Here is a 21,480-nt window from a genome sequence, read left to right on the forward strand (position 1 = left end):
TACACCCACCCTTGCTCCACCTGAAGAGTGCATTCCTCCTGCTATACATGCTAAGCACAGTCCTAGCCAACATCAGCTACCTACCAGCAAAATCTCCACTTCACCCCTCCCTGTGGCTGGGCTCACTAGGCCATCTAGCAAGCATCCTGCTCAGTCAAGTGTGTTTCCAAGGGCTGCTATAAGAAAGCACCACAAACTAAGCTGGGTGTGCTAGCTCACTCCTGTAATCCCAGGACTTTGGGAGGCTGAGACGGGCCTGGCCAACGTGGTGAAAACCTCTCTCTACTAAAAATATAAAATATTTGCTGGGCGTGGTGGCATGCACCTATAATCCCAGCTACTTGGGCGGCTGAGGCAGAAGAATCACTTGAATCTGGGAGGTGGAGGTTGCAATGAGCCCAGACCACACTGCTACACTCTAGCCTGGGCAACAGAGCAAGACTCCACCTAAAAAAAAAAAAAAAAAAAAAAAAAAAAAAAAAAGTACCACAAACTAGGTGGCTTAAAACAACAGAAGTTTATTCTTTCCAAATCCTGGAGGCTCGAAGTTTGAAATCAACGTGTGGCCCAGGCCATGCCTCCTCTGAAGGCCCTAGGGGAGAATCCTCCCCTGCCTCCCCAGCTTCTGGTGGTTGCCAGCAAACTTTGTCATTCCTTGGCTTGTAGATGCTTCACTCCTAATTCTGCTGCTGTCTTCAAATGGCCTGATTCCTTGTGAGTCTATGTCTCTGTGGCCTAATTTCCTTTTTCTTATAAGGATATCAGTCATATTGAAGTGAAGCCTCACCCTAGTTCAATATGATCTCATCTTAACTTGATTATATCTACAGTAGCCCTATTTCCAAATAAGATCACATTTACCGGTTCCAGCATGAATTTTGGGAGGACGCTATTTCAACCCAGTGAGAAAGAGATCAGTATGAGTAGACAGACTCAGCAGTGACCTATCGGGTATGACATAGAGGGTTTCAGGATGAAAATCCTTCTCCTCCATAAGGAAATGTGCCATAATGCCTAAATCCTACCATTAAAAAGACTTTCCTTTGGCTCTCAATGCCTTTTTAGTGCCAAATAAAAGCAAATAAAAACCTGTAATAATCCAAATGCTATGTGGAGGAATGACATTCATAAATCACTATCATATCACACTTGAGTGGTCATCAGTCCCTTTTTGAACATGACAGCTAGCAGAAGTGAGGTTCTGTTGGAAGGAAGCCTGAAATCTATGTCTAGAATGAAACAGGTGGCACGGGAAACCTAGGTAATAAGGTACCAAGAGTAGACATGCCTTAGTGCCTGCTTTGGTAACCTACCATATCCCAGGGAGCCCAGAGCCAAGCCAGGCACTATGAGGGAGCAGGAGGGAGCAGAGTGCATGTGTACTCCAGTTCATATTTATCGAGCACCTATTATATGCCAGAGGCCATGCTTGGTGCTTCTATACACATTATCTCATTCAGTCTTTACAGCAACCTCATGAACATATCATCCTGCAATTCACAGATGAGAAAACTAAGCCTCAGGGGAGTTACATGGCTTGGAAAAGGTTAGGAAATGAGCAGTAATGACCAAGTTCAAGTTCAGATACTGACATATTTTCCCATGTCACAGAGAAGAGACAATAGAATCCAAGGTTTCCAGTTCCACTTCTGCTGGAAGCTAGTCCAGCCTGAAGCTCTCTTGCTGTACATTCGAGTTTGCTCTTCTTAACTTCCGGTTTTAAATTGGCAGCCGTTTTCTACTGTGTTTCCAATGTGCCTCTGTGTGTATCTTGGAGAGAGGAAAAAAGAGAATATATGGGTCAATATAAGCAGCCTCTTAAAAGCTTATACTTTATCATTGTAATAATCATAATATATTTTACTTTACAGCCACTCATAACTGAAGCCTCTGGGCACCCTAACAAAAATAGCTAAAAGAGAAAAAGAAATTATATTAAACAAAGGAAATACGACTATAAAACCCCAAAAGCCAGGGAACTAAATGAACAACATAAAACCTCCAAACAACAAAACTACAATGAAACCAAGAGGGGGAAAAAAACCTTTTCATGAGCTTTACCCTGAAGAATTCCACGCTGTGAGATCACATCTGTTTAAAGCACCATAATTTATCGATATGACATCAAACCAGGAACCAGCCATTGTAAACCTTTCCCGCAGAAACTCTCAGAAAACTAACCAGGTGGTCGATCGGTGGTGGGGGGGCGGGGTCTGTAGCACATAGCTGGGGCAACAATGGCTTTAAAATTTTATGTTCAAATACATCTATGTGAAGTTCCAAATCATACTATGGAGATGCAAAAAAATAGTTCATTCCGTGGGTAAGCAGAATTTACAAACAGGGCTTTTTTAACAACATTTTTTTTTTCTGAGACAGTCCATCCTTGAGTACTCGCTGATGACTTCCCAAAGTGCTGCTAAATGGGCCATTTTCAAGAATGGATCCTCTTCAGAACTAGCCGCTGAGTCTCAAATACTATGAAAGGCTTTGGGAGGATAAAAGCCCTTTCATTTATAAAGCAGCCAAGTTACTCAGCCTATCCTCCCATTCTGATGTTGCAGCCATTTCACAAACAGAAATTCCTATTGACCCACGATACCACCATAAACCTTTGTGTAGGAACCACTGTGATTGCCATATTCACGTTTGTGAGGGCAATATTTCCCCCAAGCAATTGCTCCCCACATCCCTCCTACACACTTTCCTGTTAAATATGGGAGGCAGACCCTGCTGGGGAAAAATCTTTAAAAGATTTGTAAGGCTACGACAGCCCAAGTGTTTATAAAACTACCTGGTTAGCAAAATGAAATAAAATATTTAAAATGGTGAAAGACACCCCCTGTGTAAAATGTTCTTTCAAAATGTTCATCCTCAAGTACTTCCTAGGTCAGTATAGATCTGGCCCCAGGAATTAGGACACTCATGGCAGAAACCTCAAGCCTAATGTAGCTTCAAGAGCAAAGCAGGTGAGAGGATAGTGCAGAGAGGAGAAAGAAGGCAGCATCGCAAGGAAACCTGATGCTATGGGAGGAGCCAGGCATGCAGGAGAATCAGCCGGGTCTGGGTTCTCACCCATCCTCTAGTGCTTAGTAGCTGGAAGACCTTGGATAAGTCACTTAACCTTCCTGGGTCTGTGTTTTATCATCTATGAAATGAAGAGAAAATGCTAAGCAAACTCTGCTCTTTTTATTTTATGGAAGCCCAGGCAGGTCTTCGGAGAAATGACCCATATTTCCATAGAACATGGCCAGCTCTCAGATACGGCATTTAGTTAAAAGAGCAAGCCATGGAATGACACACACTGGGTGACACCATTCACCTTTGGGGAAAAGAACCCACCCTGACAACTCTGGGTGATTTCTACAGGCCCCTGGATGTACGTGTAAGAGTACACAAAACTGTAGACTGAGGCACACAGGCCAAGGCACAAGGGTGGACTCTTCTGGAAGCAGATCTGAACTAGGTCAGGGCAAGTGAAGAGAATATATTTATATATTGCTTATGCAAGAGAGAAGAGAACTTTTATGTGGTCAGTAAAAACATCGTCAAGCTTGTTTCAGGGAATAATTATAGAAATTCTAGAAAAGTCTCTGCCAGTCAATAATTGAGAGCTGGGATTATGATGAGTCCAAAACTTGGAGAACCCAGGGTTCAGGATGATGTGAGTATGCTACCTTACTGAGCTGGGCTCAAGAGCTTCTTGAAATGTAAGGTACAATGTGTAAAATGGAGTTGCAGCTGAGACTAGGGGACCCTGGGTGGGAGGAAAGGCTGAGGGGGTCCCCTCTGCCCCAGCATGTCAACCAGAGGGCCTCTTGGCAAGCCATCCACTATGTACCTACCAGACACGGGACACACACTTTCATCAACACCCCAAACCAGTTACTGGGAGCACTAATATGATTAATGGTACCCTCCACCTCACCCCCATATTGACCAAGGCATAGAACTTTTGATTCTTCTCACCTGGAACTGCCCAGGCAGAGCCATTTTGATCTGGAAGAGTTCAGAGCTAGGACCCAGACTTCCCATTGCCCTCATTCATTTTGATGAGCTCTTTGGCATTGCTCAATTTAAGCAAAAAGAGCTTCCATGGACCTTCCTGGAAATATCCCAAAGACATTTCTTTTCTATATACCAGTGGTAAAGGTATCACTAGCACACAAGCAGAGGAGAAAATGAAATGACCTCTGGCAGCCTGAGATAGTCTAGTGCTCAAAATGTCCCTCTTAACTTTAGATATAGATGGAAAATCAAAGTAAAAATGTATTTAAAAGTAGGTTACTTATTTCTTTAACTGACTATTTTATTTAGATGGGCCAATCACAGCAGGAAGACTATAGAAGATGACTGGGAACATCATTTGGAATTTGCACCAAAATGATTGTGATGTTTTCTTCCATAAGCAACTTGAAAAAAATACACTCAACCACATAAAGTAGACAGTAATCCAGGATCCATGCTCCGTTTTTAGCAAAGGCTATCGAGCTCTGAAAAGCAAGAATATTATGAGGAAAGGCAAATTGCCCCTTTTTTGTTCATTCGTTTTGCATAAGTAAAATCCCAGATAAAGCCTCCTGCTGGGAGGAGGTGCTAACAGGCGAGCAGAGAGGCTGGTGGCCTGTATGGCTATGAGCTCAACCACTCCAGAAGTCAGACTCCACACAGAAAGATTATTTTAAAAGAAAAAAAAAAAGTAGGTTTTAACCAAATTAACTATCGGTTCACTTTGGGTGGGAAATTACGTTGCAGTTTTTCTCCATTTTGCCTGTATAATAAAATAGTTCCTGTTCAATCTGGCACACATCTTTTTAAAAAGTTTGAGTTCAATGTATGGGTATGTAGGTGGCGGGTGATGGGGGCATTAAATCAACTTTGGGTTTAGCAAATTAGTGCAGGTTTGCCTGATTCTAGTGTATAGATCAGTTCCAGATCTGTTTTTAAGCACTAAACTACTGAAGGATTATTATTTTTTGAATTTGTATGCCTTCTTAATCCCCTAATCCTTTCTAGAGAAATGTCCAGATTGTCAGTCCAACACATGAAAAACCTCAATGAAGTAGCAGGAAAAAAATATAAAACAATAGACAAATAACCATGGGATATATTGTTCAGCTTTTGTTGAGCTTGAAATGTGCCAAGTTGGAAATAGGAGAGAGAGGTTTGTGATATTCCACGGGAACATATTGTCACTGTTATAACCAGCCCACGTTCACCAGAGCTGCCAATTATTCCCCAGCCACCGTTTTTTTCCTTTAGATTGATCTCCTGCTTGAGGCTGTTTCACACCCATGACTCTGAAGCTTCCCTAGTGGCATGTTGGCTAATTAAGAGCAAAATCCATCTCTTGATGAAATAATGCTGCCACTGAAAAGGAATTCTACATTTTTTTTTTAATTCTTAATCAGACTGGAAAGAGTAGTATTCTAACACTTGTATTAAGCATAGGAAAAAGGTCTATAGCTAGCAATTAGCAATGATGAAAAGGACAGCAATTTAAAGCATGTTGCGATGACATTTTTATCAAATTAAATGAGTTTGCTAGGCCCACCAGCTGCATATGCTTATTGTCATTTACTATTTGGACAGCAACACATCAGCCACTGAGTATCAGGAGGTGCCGAATTTAATAAGTCATTTTGACACTGGTGTGAAACGAACAGATCAGCATTCTGAGGAATGTGTTCACACTCTGAACAGACAGGCAGACATTCTAAGCATGTGAGGTGACACCAATCAACAGGAAGAAATGATGAAAGCCAGGCTAGGGAGCAGGCAATGGTGGCAGCGGCAGGCACGCAAACATACCACTGAGAAAAGAAAAAGATACGCACACGCACACACTAAACCTACGATTTCCTGGTTTAGCTACACAGAGCATCTGAAGAGGCAAAGACTTTTCAGAAACACTGGGACATTGTATCCATTCTAGACCCCAGAAGTTTTCATTTATATTTCTAAAACCTACCCAGTTTTCTTAAAACCACCACTAAGAGAAGCTGATAAACCTTTGGATTCTGTGATTTTTCTCCCTCATGTTTTAAATATGGCAAAAGAAACAAACAAACAAACAAAATCTCTGCATGCGAGGAAAACGAAAGCTTTCATTTACCCTCTCTACCTAATATGTTTGCCCTCAACTGATTGCCTAGCTAGGATAAAAGGACCTAGTATTACTTGGTTTTGATTTACAAAGGGGGAGGGTATATGTTGCTTTCAAAACTCTTGCTTGGAACATGAGATGTGGAATGACATTCTGATAATCCCAGAAGCTATTTATGTCAAGGGTGAGATCTGATACCAATGTCTTAACCGTGTACCTGGCATCAAAGTTAAAACACACCAGATAGTCGATTGCCAACTGCTTCTTAAAACCTGCAGGTGTAATTTACAGCCTAACAAAGGTGACTAGAAATTAGTTCATGGCTTCAGAAGTTTCTAATGCCATCTAGTGGAAACGTAAATCTGATCACTTTTGCATCAAAGGAGAGCCTCAAATTCCAGATAATATGTCATTATGTTGCTTCGTATTCAGAAAAACTTCATGCCAGAGTCCAATCTCAAATATATCTCAAAGAAAATTGTTACAGTACTCTCATAAGACTAGAATACATTGCCTTGGGAAATAAGACTTGCCCGAAATACCCTTGGATGCCTGCCCACTGCAAATGAAATCACTATTAGCACCAGCCCACCACTGCCATGCTCCTAAGATCATTTTCCTCATCACTCTTCTCTCTCTTGTCTTCCAGACTCTAGAATCTAGAGATGGACTCTTTGACCAACTTTTAAAAAACATTTGGCAACCCTGGTGGGTTCAGTAAAACTGAAATATCTTTTGACATAAATTTTGCACTAATTTTAATCTAGAAAATAGTTGAAAAACTAAATACATGTTGATAGTTTAATACTGGAAGCTACTTAACTTTCAGCAGAATGTTCCTAGATTTTCCTCCAGTGAAATTCTAGAGTGACATTCTGAGCAAGGACAGCATTGGAGACTTTCTGCCTCCTTTCAAGATGGTCACCAAGAAGTTTTAGCCATAGAGCTATGAAATGAGAATCAAATGGTGCTTCACATAATTGCAAACACAAAAATAGTCCACATTTTATTTTGTATAGGAAGACGGGCAGGTGAAGAGTCTCCAGTTTACCTTTGCATATGTCACTCTCTGTATTCACACTCAAAGGCCGTCCTCACTAGGAGCATGATTATGGGAAGAAAAATTACTGTGCAGGGAATCTGGAACCCTGAGTTCCAGTGCAAATTAATGTGAAACTCAGAGCTACTCATTTTGTCTCTCCCCACTCAGTTTGCTCATCCATCAAATAAGGAAGTTGGATATGATATCAACTGAGAAATCTTTTCTTCTCTAAAACCCTGTGGTTTAGAATTTCAAGTCTGAAATTCAGATCTTCAGTTTCATTGTAATACTTGTATTTAAAAGTATTGATTTTATCGTAGTTATTTCACTTAAAACAATAATGTTTATTAAAATTAGTTTTACTATATATTTTATTTGTGTTATAGTATCTTTATTATAATTATTTATATTTAAATTATTGTGTTAGTCTACTGTTTGGACTGTCATTGATTTTAAAAGCAACTTATTGGCAAGAGGATAGGGCTAAGTTTTAAAGAGTTAAAAATAGAAAGTATAGTATATCTTTCCTATATGTGCCCATTTTAGTATTGCTATATTGAATAAAATATATTTTATTTTAGTATATTTGTAAAATAAAGAACTTTTTGAGTTGGAAAGAAACATATAGTCTTGCCACACATAAAGTCTTTTAAAAAAAAAAAGATAAATCATTTGTAGCTCTAACATCCAAAGACTGCAGACTCTTTATTTAACATAATAGTATACCCCTCAATCCTTTCCTCGTGTGTAATAGCCACATAATTTTATCATATGGCACAGGTAAAATTGTTTATGCTGATTTTCATAATAGCATTCATTTTTCTGACAAGAAATATACAGTTTATTATAAATATACAAATACACAAAGAAAATTAAAATCACCCAGAATCTCGCAACTCAGATATCCTCATTTACTATTTTATTTCTTTAAAGTCCTTTTTCTCTGCATAATTTAACATGGTTAAGATTATATTACATATTCTGATTGTAAGTACAATTAACCCAAGAAAAGTCATTCACAATTCCTAGTTGGAAGATGTTATAAAGGAGGTTTTAATCACAGATTATATCTGCCACTGGTAGGTTATTCATTTTTCATAATTACAAAAAGAAACGTATATACTCAGGTCATTCAAAATGAGTTCTAAGAAGCATAAAATTATTACTCAAGTTCTTTGTCAATGTAATGCTTTTGTATTGCTGAATAAAAATCAGTTTCAATGGAGGGATTAAAAAAATACTTTGAGTTTAGTAATTCTGCAGACACAATGCCCTGTCATTTAAATATTGCAGGCCCTTTTTTGGACTAGAAAAGAAGTGGGTTGTATTGTTTCAAGTAGAAGGCGATTCCATCTGAACCATGAGGTAAAGATTATTACCGAAAAACAAGTATTTCTTGATTTTGAAAAAACAGTGAAAACCAACAATAACAACCAACGGAAGCGTTACAGACCCTAGCTTTACCCCTGGGTTATAAATCCATTTAAAAATATCCAATATAATTAGATTTTTTATTATGGAAGCTAAACAGAATAAGAAGCTATTTGTAAATCTTTTTATATCATGGCTTCCAAGACCTTGATCTTTCAGTTGACTGGAGTAAAACTTTGAGTAATTTTTTCAGTTGTGTACAACTTGGCGTATTGCAGAATTTTTAATATTGCATTCACAAATTAAGACAATTCTTGGGTTGTGACGTCCCCTATTCTTAACCTTCAGAACTCTGTAGGTGGCAACAGACTTTCTAGTTCTCTAGGGTTGAGGCCACCCTGATTTTTATTCCTTTGTAGACTAATTTTGAACCCGGACACTCAAAGAGTTTTCCTTTTTTTTTTTTTTTTTTTTTTTTTGAGACAGAGTCTCACACCGTCACCCAGGCTGAAGTGCAGTGGCGCGATCGCAGCTCACTGCAACCTCTGCCCCCTGGGTTCAAGTGATTCTCCTGCTTCAGCCTCCTGAGTAGCTGGGATTACAGGCGCCTGCCACCAAGCCCAGCTAATTTATTTGGTATTTTTTGGTATTTTAGTACAGATGGGGTTTCACCATCTTGGCCAGATGATCAAGATGGTGAAACCCCATCTGTACTAAAAATACAAAAAGAAGTCTGGTTTTGAACTCCTGACCTCAGCCTCCCAAAGTGCTGGGATTACAGGCGTGAGCCACTGTGCCCAGCCAATTTCTTTAGCCTCATAATTCAAAAGACACAGAAAGAATCTAAGGGTAGACCTCTTTTCATGGACCTTATCAGGACCCTGTGAGTCCTTTCCATCTACATTCAAGTCTTTCTTTGCCTCAGGAAACTTTCTGCTTATTAAATCTTTGTTAACCACTTTTGTGCAACATGGAGGGTGAGCTCTTCCTCAATGGCACCAATTGTCATTTTCACTCTTCTCATTCCTCTGGCTTACATCTCTACCCTCATTGTTTTAATCTTTGTCTTTTTTCCCTCCATATTCTGAGAAAAGTTTTATTTCGTACCATATGTGCACTATTCTGCATAACTTCAATACAGATTTTAACCTCCAACTCATTTCTAACTTCCTTACACTCCATTATTTCATCTTTTTAAAAATTCATTCTCTGTTATTTTGTTTTTACATCAACACTATTGCCTTTTTTTAGGTGGTACAAATGTAAACATCTCAATTTAAAATGTGCTCTTTTTCCCCCAAATTTTTCCTTTATAAAAAGAAAAATGCCGGGCCCAGTGGCTCAAGCCTGTAATCCCAGCACTTTGGGAGGCCGAGGCGGGCGGATCACCAGGTCAAGAGATCGAGACCATCCTGGTCAACATGGTGAAACCCCATCTCTACCAAAAATACAAAAAATTAGCTGGGCATGGTGGCGCATGCCTGTAATCCCAGCTACTCAGGAGGCTGAGGGAGAATTGCCTGAACCCAGGAGGCGGAGGTTGCAGTGAGCCGAGATCGCGCCATTGCACTCCAGCCTGGGTAATAAGAGCGAAACTCCATCTCACAAAAAAAAAAAAAAGAAAGAAAGAAAAGAAAAGAAAAATTTGGTCTAAGCATGGTGGCTCACACCTGTAATCCCAGCACTTTAGGAGGCAGAGGTGGGAGAATTGCTTTAGTTCAGGAGTTCAAAACCAGGCTGGGCAACATAGCAAGCCCCTGTGTGTATAATATTAAAACATAATAATAAAAAAGAAAAAAATAGCACGTAGAAAGATTCTTTATCCACACATAACGGATGTTAATAGTTTATCATGTTTGATTCTGATCTTTCTTAGACACATGAAATATCACAGCTGAAGTTCAAACCTCTATAATCCCCCAGTGTATTTGTCTGTTTTCATTCTGCTGATAAGACACACTTGAGACTAGGCAATTCAAAAAAGAAAGAGGTTTATTGGACTTACAGTTCCACGTGGTTGGGGAGGCCTCACAATCATGGTGGAAGGTGAAACACACATCTCACATGGTGGCAGACAAGAAAAGAAAGGTTGTGCAGGAAAATTCCCCTTTTTGAAACCATCAGTTCTCGTGACACATATTTGATCTCACAAGAATAGCACAGGAAAGACCTACCCCAAGAGCTGGGAGGATAGTGAGCAATAGTTCTGAGTCTCTAGTCCCACCCCTTGAAAGAAGAGCCTCTGCCAACAAATAGTTTATGGGGTAGTAGAATCCTATCGGCTGATGAGTGTTGCTCCTCATAGTGATCTGAATATTTCTTAGAAAATGACCTTCTCTTTACCCCTGGTGCTTGATTCTAATCCAGTGACCTCAAGACAGTGACAAAGAACTGATATGCCTTATTGCAGGGATTTCACATACTAGGTCTTCAGAATGGATGTCTCCTTCTGAAATCTATTCTGTAGCCACTCCAGCATGGTACATATTTCCAGGTGACTTTGAGCTTGGCTTGCCCCAGTTTTAGAGTTCCTCTCAATGGCATCACTATACAAGTTCATAGACTGAAACCAACATCCCATGGCAATAGTCACCTAGTTACAGGCTTCTTTCTGTCTTCCACCAGGCCCCTTAGAAATAATTCAAAAATAATGAGCATACCTGGAGAACTGTGAAATAAGCCTTGCAGAATTTTCTAGGATGGGTTGAATTTAAGTTCTTCTCCATCTTGGGTCTTTATTTGCATTACAAGATTCCTCCCACCTCTACCACGAAGGGCATTTTGTCTTTCCCAGGCCTTTTGTTTCCCCAATCATCTGCAAAATGAAACTAACCTAGGAGACACTGGAGTCCTTCACAAAACACGGATCTATTTCCCTCCTAAACTCACTTTGGCCACTGTCTCATGACCAGGAGAAAGCCTTACACTGGCAGTCAAGAAGCTGAGCATCTCCTGCTGTTCTTCCAATAGCAATGTAACAGTACCCATGGAAAACAAGGTCTCGGGTCATCACCAAGTTTGCAAACTTCTGTGGCTCAGGAAAACCCGTCCCTTTTCTGTCTTCAAAGGCCAAGAAAGGGAAGAAAATATTTGTACCACCAATGGCCAAGAAAGGGAAGAAAATATTTGTACCACATGCAGTTGTGAGGAGTTCTGAAGAGAATTCCAGAAAGCTTTATGGAAGGTCATTCCCAGAATGGCAACCATTTCATTTCTCAGCCCCATAAGATACCTTTAAATTCTAGCAAACCTGAAGATGTCTTTAGAGCTTTGGCATTTGGCTTTTCTTTTGTTTTTATTTTAACTTTTTTTAACCTTTGCCTAAATATGCTTCCCAGGATCTACATTTAATTTAATATGTAATAAACTGAATTACATGAAATTTGAGGCAGAGTTCAGCCTTTGGGGTCAAGCAACCTAGGTTTCAAGCCCCAGCTGGTTTTGTATCCTAATTTCTATTTTTGTGCCCTTGGAGAAGTTATGTCAACTCTCCAAGTTTCCATTTTCCTGCCTCAAAAATAGATAGTATGACTAATACACCTCTCCATAGAATAATTGTGAACATTTCAGGAAATATTGCATGTGAAATACTAAGTCTAACACCTGACACCCAATATGGATTCAGCTAATATTATCTATGTAAAGAGAAATCCTATGAAACTCCATTTCATCCATTCATGCTCTATCTAAAATATTCAGGACCAGGACTGTTCTATAAACAATGGGGATAATCTTGCAACATGTGTTGAAACCCCGTTTCAAAGGCACTGAAGTGGGTATTCGCCACACACACACACACATACACACACACAAGTAGAATAATCTGGATGATCTCTTGTAAGCACTAAACCTAAAAGAGAATAGGCTCCAGACCAACACACATTTTCTGCAAAATTGAAAATCCACCCCACAATATGTGCTATGTTCTTTAGACCTGGAACCTTCTTTATGCTAGAGACCTCATCTGGGGATTATTATGCAAATGGGATGGACAGGGTTTTGAATTGCATTATTAGTTGTTGGGGATTATTTCTACAAAGTTTTATCCAGAGATACAGAGACTTTTATTATGAAAAGCTTCAAAGATATGCAAAAGTAGAGAAAATAGTATAATAAACCCCTGTGTTCTCTTTACTCAGATTCTACAACTATCAATTCGTGGACAATTTTGTTTCATCTACATCCCTACCCTCTTTCTCCAATCATGTTATTTCAAAGCCCATCCCCAAAATTATTTTATTTCACCCATCAATATTTGTATGTGTCCCTAAAAGGACTGACATTTGTAACATATAACCCTATGTCACTATCACACTTAAAAGCTTAATATCAATTCTTTAATATCAAAGTCCAGCTAATATTTAAATTTCTAATTTCTCTAATAAATGTCATACTACTTTAATCATATTTATTTTAATAAGAATCTAAATAATGCCTATACATTTCAACTGATTTATTTCTTTTCTGTCTTTTTTCCATGTATAGATCTTCCTCAATATTTTCCCTTGCAATTTATTTGTTAAAAAAAAAAAAAAAAACTGTTTGTTCTGTGAGTGTCCCAAGTCTGGATTTTCCAAAATGCCTGTTAAAGGGTTCTTGTTTTTTTGTTTTTTTGTTTTTTTGTTTTTGAGACAGAGTTTCGCTCCTGTTACCCAGGCTGGAGTGCAATGGTGCAATCTCGGCTCACCGCAACCTCCGCCTCCTGGATTCAGGCAATTCTCCTGCCTCAGCCTCCTGGTAAAGGGTTCTTAACTTTTCACAATTAACCTCTAAACAAGAGGAGAAATAGAGAAACTGAAAAAGCTATTAATCTGAGGGTGAGAACATTGTTATACTTTTCCTAAAGGCTGCTGATGCAATCGACAAGATCACTGCCGTGTCCTGTTGCAGGCTGGAGTGAGGGAGCCCAAGATTTATTATGCCCCCAGGTCTTCCCCTGTGTTTCTTCTAATGAAGACGTCACAGGCACAAGCACTCTGTGTACCTCATTATCGCTCACTACATTATTCTTAAGAACCTGCTCCCTTGTCTCTCCCTGACATAGGCATGGGTCTGTGCAGTGGAACTAAGGGGAAGAAGACTTGGGTTTAGGGGAAAAAGGGAACAAGTGGGAGAATGAAAGGGTGGGGAAATAGGTAGATGTAGCCAAAAGTAGGGGAGTCTGGGATTATGGATGGGTCGGATGGATGAGCAGACAGGGACAGGGTGTGAAAGGGTATCACAGCGAAGATGGCTCTGCCATGATCACTGAGTCTCACGCCTGCTGATGAGGAATGAGGCCAGTTGGGCTGGAAATATAAGTCCATGACCTTTTCTCCCGTGAACACAACCTCTGCTACCTCAAACTGAAATCCTCTCTAAACGACTCAGCAGTTGTAGGAGATGCATTATGACTTGAGTCATTATGACAGATCAGATCTGGCTACACAATTATGGCAGCTTTTTTCACCAGGTAACAGCTTTTTTCACGCATGACTCTAAACCCCTTCATGAGGGGGAAAAAAAACTGATGATCTCCACTTCTGGCAATGGTGGCAATGTTTGTTAAAGGCTCACCTTGCCACCGACAACAACTAGAACACTCGGACAAGATACTTTTAAAAATGTATTTGTTGGCTTCAGAGAACTACCAAGCTGAGGAGCACTGAAGGAGGACTTGAGGGGACATTCCTGGAAAGAAAACTGCAGATAATTGAATCCAATATTCATCACTGCTTTTGCCCTCTTCGTGTTCACAGGTTTCATAGCAACAGCTATAAGGCTGAATGCCTGATCAGAAAGTAGCAACTGAAAGACTAGACAGAGCACTGACAGTCTCAGGTGCGGAGGGAAGCAGAAATTGGAGTTCCAAGATCACCACAGAGAAGGTGCCTTGGTAACCACAGTATGCTTTCAATTGGGACTCCCACTGGCCATACCCTAGGCATCATGGTGAACAAAATAAATCCGACCTCACAAAATCTGCCTACCTTCAAATCATCTCAATCCCAGGTCTGACTAAGGTGATCTGTCCATAGGGTAACTTAATGCCGGATACAAAACAGGTCCTCTGGAAAACTGTAACATCATACAAAACTCCAGATTAGCATAACAGTTCTTATATGCATGTCTAAGCATGCTAGGAGAGGAGATTAAACAGCCAAAAACCAACAAAAAAGAACGGACAATAGAAACAGACTAACACAAAATCGAGACATTTGAGTTTCAGAGATTATAAAGTAATTGAGATTAATTCGTTCAAGATATTATATGATGAAATGGAAAATCTCTAACTAAGCTTTTTAAAAAAGATCAAGTATAAATGTTGGAACAGAAGACTACAATTGGAATTAAAAATTCAAGGGTGGGGCTTAGCAGCAGCCAAAAAGATAATGGCTATCTGGAGTATAAGCCAGAAGAAAATAGCCAGGCTGTAGGAAATCCAAACCTTGATAAACACAGAAAATTTTGAAGGTCAAAGTAAAAGAGAAAATCCTAAAAGCAGATGGGGCGGGGTGGTGGGACATATTACCTTTACTAGAGTGACAATAAGACTGACAGCTGAATTCCCAACAGTAATAATTGAAGCCTGATGGACATGTCCCCAGATTACCTTGGTGACCAATTCTTACTTTCTTTTCTCACTTAGAATTCTCAAGAATAACTATAGAATGTGCTGGGAATGCAATAGCCTGAGATAAGGAGGAATGGGCCAAAACAGCTTGGGCTCTGTTCCAGTCCCTTCTACAATAGGATCTTCTGCAACACTTTAGCCCAATGAATCCACTTTCCTCTGGTATAAAACCCAGGGTGGAACACACCTGCAGGGACCCTCAGCTGTGGTGAAAAGTTGGATATATGCATAGGAGACTCCATCCTCCCTGGACAGCTTTCCTGAGCCTTAGGGAATCAGCTCATCATGAATCCTAGGCTTCTATGATCCTCTGCTGCCTATCTATGAGTAAAAAAGTTGCTTCACTTAACTTCTTATGTTACCAGACTCAAGCAAGTGAATTGATGCTAGTGCAGTGTTTAGAGTCCTTCCTTGAGATTGATACCAGTACATTGTGAACATGCTTCACAAAGCCAGGAAACAATGAAATTATTCTTGCAAACTGCTGGGAAAAAAAAAAACAAAACAAAAACAAAAACAAAAACTGGGCTTCCACTTCCAATATGGTAAAGTAGCTGCTACCATACCCAAATTTCCCATATATCACAACTATAAAATCTGAACAAAATTAGAAAAAAAAAAAAAAAAACCCTAATAACATTGGAAAGTGAAAAGGTAAATTGTGAAAGAAAGTAGACACTTGGAAAAAAGAAACAGCACAGGGTGAGTGACCCATTTTTACAGCATTTTGCCTGAGTGTAGGCCAAAGTCAGTGCTGCACACTGTGTTCTGATAGAACTCCAGCAGAAAACCTCTACCTCACTGGCTTGCAAAAAGTAGAAGACCGAGTTCAGGATAATCAGCCACTGGAAGGGAAAGGGAACTCTCAGAAAGGATACAGTCCGGGCCAGGCGCAGTGGCTCACGCCTGTAATCCCAGCACTTTGGGAGGCCGAGGTGGGTGGATCACAAGGTCAAGAGATCGAGACCATCCTGGTCAACATGGTGAAACTCCGTCTCTACTAAAAATACAAAAATTAGCTGGGCATGGTGGTGCACGCCTGTAGTCTCAGCTACTCAGGAGGCTGAGGCAGGAGAATTGCTTGAACCCAGGAGGCGGGGGTTGCAGTGAGCCGAGATCGCACCATTGCACTCCAGCCTGGGTAACAAGAGCGAAACTCCATCTCAAAAAAAAAAGAAAGAAAAGAAAGGATACAGTCTGAAAGGATGACCACAATTTCTCTGTTTAAACTGATCAAATCTCTGGCTAATACTCAAAGCACACATCCCCAAGGCAGATTGTAGCTAAGAATATGAGTTCCGAATACCTGTGGAATGATATCAAAATACCCAACATACATATAACTGGATCCCAGAAGAAGAATAAAGACACAGTAAGACATAAATAATAAAGAAATAATTGCCAAATTTTTTTTCCAAATTTAGTGAAAGACATAAATTTACTCAGTGATTCATGAGCAGGACATGTACACATAAAATGACATCAATATTATCACAGTCAAACTGCTGAATACCAAAGATAAAGAGAAAAATCTTGATAACAACCAGAGAAAAAAACACAAAACACACGGCTGAACAATGACTCAAAATATCGTGAACTTCTCATTTGAAAGTAAGATACCAAAGACATTGGTAAAACATTTAAAGTTCTGTAACAGAAAGTTATCAACCAAGAATTCCACATCCGGAGAAAATAAACTTCAAGAATAAGGGTAATATAATGGTATTTTCAGAGGAAAGGAAATAATTGCCAGCCTGGAAGTCTATACCAGTGAAAATATCCCTAAAGAAAGAGTGAAATGAAGATGTTTTAAGACGAAGAAACATGGAAATAATGTATTGCCAATAGATCTATACCAAAGGAAATTCTACAGAGGGTTCTTCAAGAAGATGAAAAGGATCGCAAATGGAACTTAGAAATGCAGAAAGAATTAAGAGCCACAGAAAAGGTACGTGGGAAAACATAAATGAATATGTAATGTAAAAACTGTAATAATAATCTCACGGCGGTTAAAATACACACAGAATAAATTTAAATGACAATAGTAATACAAATCAGAAACCAAATGAAGTTAAAATGTTCTAAGGTCCTTGAATTGCTTGGGTGGGCGTAAAAGTACTGTTTTATATGTAGTGTAATCTAACCTGTGCCAGTCAGATCTTCCTTTCAAGACTTAGGGACTTACTCCCTCAGCTGTCCCCTCTCTTTGGGAGGTGCCATCAGCTGAAAAGGGCCACCTCGCCCAGTGGCATGCCCCCTTCCCAAGGCTGCCTGCATCCAATAACTGCTCAGTGTGTGGATATAAAAGTCTGGCACCTAAACCAAACTCAAGACAATGCTAAAAAGCCATCCCAACTTCCAAGTTTCCCTGGAGAAGGCTTTAACCTTTCATTCTAATTGCAGCAGAACCCAACTTCTTCCTTTGACAAACTTGTTTCCTTTTCTTCCCGTCCACTAGTGTTAAGCCAAGAACATTTCCCCAGGAAACTTCCTGAACAATAACTACATCTCAAAGTCTATCTCCTGGGGGACCCAACCTGAAATATTATATTAGACTTTCATAAGTCTAGGAGATATGTTTAAAATCTAGAATAACCTCTAAAAAAGTACAAAAATAAAATATAAAATTAGCAAACTAAAAGAAGGAAAAAATAGAATAATAAAAAATAATCCAGGCTGGGCATGGTGGCTCACGCCTGTAATCCCAGCACTTTAGGAGGCTGAGGTGGGTGGATCACCTGAAGCCAGGAGTTCAAGACCAGCCTGGCCAACGTGGCAAAAACCTGTCTCTACTAAAAATACAAAAATTAGCCAGGTGTGGGTGGCACATGCCTGTAATCCCAGCTACTCGAGAAGCTGAGGCATGAGAATTGCTTGAACCCGAGAGGAGGAGGTTTCAGTGAGCTGAGATCATTCCACTGCATGCCAGCCTGGGCAACAGAACAGAGACTCTGTCTCAAAAATAACAATAATAATAATAATCCAAAAGAAGGCAAGAAAGGAGACAAAAGGGAACATAGAACAGGTAGGAAATAAACGAATTAACCAGATGACTATTAAACTTATGAAAAGACACTTAACCAGTAATAATCAAGGAAATACAAATTAAAGCAATATCATTCATTATTCATCCATCAGATTTAGAAAGATTTAAAGGATGATGCCATCCAGCACCGCCAAGGATTCCAGATTATGGACTCTTTCATATGTTGCTAGTAAGAATGTAAACTCTTACCACCATTTGCAAAAGCAACCTGGTAATATATATTTAAATTAAATATTATTGACCTTTTGTAGCAGAAACTATTCAAAAAAAAATTGTTTCCTCTCATTCAGGGCACACCTACACTGCACTTTTCCGATTCCTCTGTGGCAGACAACTGAGTCCTAGCTCCAGTATGACACTAAATTCATTTGTTGAAGGTGGCAAAGCCCCTGCAGCCTAAATCCCAGAGTGATTATGTGTAGCAGAGACCCCACTGAGTATCCAGAACTAACATGAACTATTCCACTTTTATTATGTTTGAAATATGATATATTCTAGGGTCTATTTGTTACAGCAGTTTGCTTACTCTAACCTATATATCCTTTGACCCACCAATATTACTTATAAGCATCTGTCTTTAGAGGTAAAAGTATGGCGTACATAAGGCCCTATGTGTAAGGAAACATATGACCAGAGCAATCTGAATGTCCATTAGTAAGAGAAAAGAGGTGCATCAATTTTAATACATCCATACTGAAGAATATTATGCAACTATAAGGAGTTACCTCTGTGCCTACTGACCTGGAGGACAACCATGATGGTTAGGGGGGAAAAAAGCCAACCTAATATAAATGTTTAATATAATTTCCTTTTGTAAGAAAAGAGAAACTGACCCCAAAAATGACATATACATGAGTGCATATATTTGCATGAGGATAGAGAAAGGCATGCAAAAATATGAATCAAATTTTTAACATTAATTATCTGAGGGGTGTAAGAATGAGCAAATACAGGCTATGGGAAAGAAAAAAAAATAACAGAATAGAAGCCTATCTCAGTGTAATACTGAATGAAAATGCAGAATATAAAATTGAATCATTAAATATTAAATCAAATATGTAAAAATTAAATATATATGTATATAGACAAGGATGAGAAGGTAATATCAACATATAAAATTCACTTTGTCTTAAATGTTAATATTTTAATGTTACTTTTATAATATTTTTTAAAGGTGAAAGGCTTAGCCCTTACCTGGATTGGGCTTTTCATGCCACAGAGTGACCATTTATTTAAACTGACCAGCCCGGATTTGAGACTATGTACTGGTTGTATGGAATTGTGTGAGTGTCCTGTTGAGCCCAAAAGTCCACATCGCTATGAGGGTGGAGTTTTCCCTGGAAAAAAAAAAAAAAAAAAAAAATGTTCCCATAGCCAGTCATCCCAGGTAGAGTTCAAATCTGGAACAGGAAATGAAGGCACGAGAGGCAAGCCTTAGACTAGAATAACTTCTTAAACTTTAATGCTTTAATGTTCTGAAAAATCACCTAGAAGGCTTATACAGATGATATTTCAGTGGGTCTAGGGCAGGGCCTATGATTCTGCATTTCCCACAATTTCCCAGATGACACTGATGCTGCCAGTGTTTGGACTACACTGCACAGCCCAAGGACTAGTGTGAGGGAAATCTTTCTACTCTCTCTGGCGGCAGAAGCATGGTGCAAAGAGGAGGGGGCAAAGGGTTAGCCAAATTGCCCCAGATAAAGCAGGAATAAGACCAGCAGCTGGTCTGCCAAGACACTCTGAAGATAGCCTGAGCCATGCGCACCTCAGTCGCGAGCTACTGTGCATATGCACTTCCCCTCCATCATCCTCGAACCTTCTGTGAAGTCTTGTTAAAAGTTACATCCGGCTGGGCACCGTGGCTCACAACTGTAATCCCAGTACTATGGGAGGCCAAGGCAGGTGGATCATGAGGTCAGGAGTTGGAGACCAGCATGACCAACATGGCGAAACCCCATCTCTACTAAAAATACAAAAATTAGCCAGGCATGGTGGCACGTGCCTATAATCCCAGTTACTCAGGAGGCTGAGGCAGGAGTATCGCTTGAACCCAGGAGGTGGAGGTTGCAGTGAGCGGAGATCGCACCATTGCACTTCAGCCCTTCAGCCTGGGTGACAGAGCAAGACTCCATCTCGGGGAAAAAAAAAAAAAAAAGTTACATCCCAGTCTCTACTGCATTGTCAGGAATTACAAGGGATAATTCCTGGAAAGATTGATCCCATGCCTATGATGAAGTGTCAATGTTAACAACTGGGTCTGTTTCCCCTGAGGTCAGTGTGATGGTTGCAAAGGGCTCCCCAGCAGGAGGAGCCCTCGTGGTCTCTGTCCAGGTGGTATGAGGAGCAGAAGCTGCCAAATAGCACCCTTGTGGAGAGAAGAACTAAGGCCATTTCTGAACAGGGAGCAGCACTCTGGCATATCCACCAAATAAACATGAACCAAGCTGAAATGGCTTAAGCAATAAAAGGGGGTTATTTTCTCATGTAACAAAGAGTCTGGAAGTTAAGAAATGTCAGGGTTGGGTGGTTCCCAATCCAATGACACCATCAAGGACTTTCTGTCTTTCTGCTCTGCGCTCCCAGGTATGTTGGCTTTTGTCTCAGGCTATCCCATCTCAGGCCAGATGACCGTGGATGTTTTAGGCATCACAAGCTCACACAAACTTAAGACAGAATACTCCTTCCTTGTATCCCTCTTTCATGGCAAAGATAACTTTCCCAGAAGTACCTCTTTCTCCAGTCCTTGCAACATATGAGCTAGAATTGCACTATATGCCAAGTGCCTATACCAACCACTGAACTGGGAAACAAGATTCCCTTGCTTGGCTTACAGAAATAATATGCTCTATCTTTATGGAAGTGGGGTCTAAGCTCTCTGAACAATGCAGCTGCCTGATACCCAAACAAAACTGTGGTCTGTAAGTAGGGAAATATATGGACTGGGGACATGTACTGGTGTTGGAGTTGGATAGAGGTGTCTTCTACTCCTGAAAAACACCCATAAATATATGGAGAGTACTTTGAGAGGTGTTATTTTCCATCAATAAAGGCATAGGTGATCAAGATATCATCATGCAGTCATATAACAACCCTGGAAGACAAAGGAGAAGAAAAATCAGGGAAGTGAATAGAGATAAAGTTTCACCAAGAAATATAAAGCTCCAAACCAAGGGCCCCATGTGAACTATGCACATTCTTACTGCCGTGCTTTTACTGTACAGTCTAAACTGCCTCACCCCTACGTGCACACACTCACACCCTCACCTGGCACACCCTCTTGTCTTTTAGCAAAGACCTTC

At 40.0% G+C, this 21,480-nt stretch overlaps 1 long non-coding RNA gene across 1 annotated transcript; it reads right to left on the bottom strand.

Moving 5' to 3' along the window:
* Window positions 1-1,039: 1,039 nt before the first annotated feature.
* LOC141584541 (uncharacterized) lies at window positions 1,040-21,250 on the bottom strand. Its single transcript, XR_012517611.1, has 3 exons — window positions 21,135-21,250; window positions 19,373-19,515; window positions 1,040-1,770 (listed from the first exon to the last, which is right to left on the bottom strand). It is a non-coding gene; the product is annotated as an uncharacterized LOC141584541 (long non-coding RNA).
* Between the last annotated feature and the right edge of the window lie 230 nt (window positions 21,251-21,480).

Source organism: Saimiri boliviensis, chromosome 1, assembly GCF_048565385.1.
Source record: "Saimiri boliviensis isolate mSaiBol1 chromosome 1, mSaiBol1.pri, whole genome shotgun sequence".
Lineage (NCBI taxonomy): Eukaryota > Metazoa > Chordata > Mammalia > Primates > Cebidae > Saimiri > Saimiri boliviensis.